The sequence below is a fragment of the Microtus ochrogaster genome, linkage group LG9 (genome assembly GCF_000317375.1).
Source record: "Microtus ochrogaster isolate Prairie Vole_2 linkage group LG9, MicOch1.0, whole genome shotgun sequence".
In the NCBI taxonomy this organism is placed as follows: domain Eukaryota; kingdom Metazoa; phylum Chordata; class Mammalia; order Rodentia; family Cricetidae; genus Microtus; species Microtus ochrogaster.
Genome location: NC_022034.1, coordinates 21,652,312 through 21,654,444, shown reverse-complemented (window position 1 = coordinate 21,654,444; position 2,133 = coordinate 21,652,312).

Here is a 2,133-nt window from a genome sequence, read left to right as displayed (position 1 = left end):
AAAAGGAAAAAAATAAGTTTCCGCCTCCTCCCAGCCTCCCATTTCCCTCTCCCTCCTCCCACCCTTCTCTCCCTCCTCCCACCCTTCTCCCCTTCCCCCTACTCCTCTCCCCCTCCCTCTCCAGTCCAATGAGCAGTCAGGTTTCCCTGCCCTGTGGTTTCTTGGTTAGATGTGTGAGCCTGTGACTACCTCCCCCTTTAGCAATGGGGCTACATCTAACTATACCTGTTCAGGCCCTGTTTCTGCTTCCAGTCCACATGGGCTCTTATAGACATCATCTGTCCATTGTGTCTAGAAGACATTCTTTCCTTGGGGTTATCTATTACCTTTGGTTTTTAGGTCTGTCTCATCTTCTACAAAGATCACTTAACCCTGACAGGACACGTTTGATGAAGACATTCCATTTAGGCTTTAGTATCCCTAAACCTCTCTCTCTGCTTTGTCCACTTGTGAGTCTCTGTGTTGCTTCTCATCTAATGCAAGAAGGAAGATACTCTTGACAGTGACTGAGTGGAACACTGGTACACAATTTTAAAAAGAACATTTTGTAAATGCATGAAAATGTTACACATTTAGTTATTATGAGCTAATGCCCCCTATGGTAGTTAGGACAGATTTATTCATTGTATATTTAAAACTCTTATAAATTTATTCATTTTATACCTGTGCTTTGCCGTTTACTGATGTTTGTGTGTGTTAACATATCCGACTATAATTTTCAATTCGTATAGACATTATTTCTTCTGATTTTGCCTTAAGTTTTTATATAATGTTTGTTAAGGATATGTAAGTTTAGAGTGGAGATATTTTCCTTGTGAACTAAAAGCTTTCCCATGATGTGATATGTCTCTTTATTTATAGCAACTTTTAACTTAAAATTCATTTACTTACACATTAGAGTAGCTGGATAAGCCTTTTACTGTATTCATTTATTGTAAACATGTCTACAGACGTAATAATTATAGTATGACTTTGTAATTATTTCCAGGTAAATGTTATCTGGCATTTTTATTCAGTATGACTTTCTTTGAATTGAAGTATGTAGTTCATTTGTATTTATTCAGAATACCAATAAATGTTGCATTAAAGGTTTGGTAGAAGAGGAGCAAATTATCCAATTTTGTTATAATCTTAAAAGTAAAAGAATTATTTTTAAAAAGTAAGAAAAAAACATGTTGTATCAAAATTTTTCTGGTCCTTGAGCTATGTTTCTACTGCAATTACAGGGTGGTTTTGTATTTGTTTATTTTGCTTTCTTAATTTGTCTATTCATGGTCCTGTACTTGATATTTATTTCACTTTTACAAACTTTTTCAAACTGTGTTGTTATTCCCTCAGCATATTTCCTCAGTAAGAATGGATTACCTTATTCAATGATTTATCAGCTTTGACTAAAAAATAATGGTCTAACAGTAGAACCCTGTATATCATCCCAGACAGAACATTGAGAAGGAAGTAGAAGCCAAAGCTAACTATGCATAGATGAGAGTCACAGGCCAGGCCAAACATCTTGCTCAATACTCTACGGATCAGATTTATGCTTTATCTGTGTCCATGTTTGTGTTCTGTATTTACTGTGTATTTTCATTCTAAATGTATATGAAACTCAGCTTTCATTGGTGTTGTTTCAGTGTAGTTTTTAGACTTATAAACACATTTACTGTTTTAATTGTTCCTACATTTATTAACTTCTGTTTCTGGCCATTTTTTACCATTTTTGAGTGTTTACTCTACCGCAATCATGAATATCAATGATTTCAGTGGTTTTCAGAAAAAAATTCTAAGTGATATTCCATCAAATATGAGATTATAATTTAGAAATAATTTCCTTTGAGTAATTTCATGATATTATCTATTTTCTTCTTTTTCCATTGTCATAAAACAATTCTAGTTTTTTTTTCAGAAACATATCTTTTGACTGATTATTTGTGATTGGTAGTTTTTCTATACTATATTAGCATGGTTTTACTTGTGTTTGTCATGCTTAGATGTTTGTTGGCTTTTGGGACCCTTTTCCTTATACTGTTACCTTGCCCAGCCTTAATACAAGGGGAGGTGCTTTGTCTTACTGCAACTAGATGGGTCATATTTTGTTGATATTCATGGGAAGCCTGTCCTTTTCTGAATAGCAAT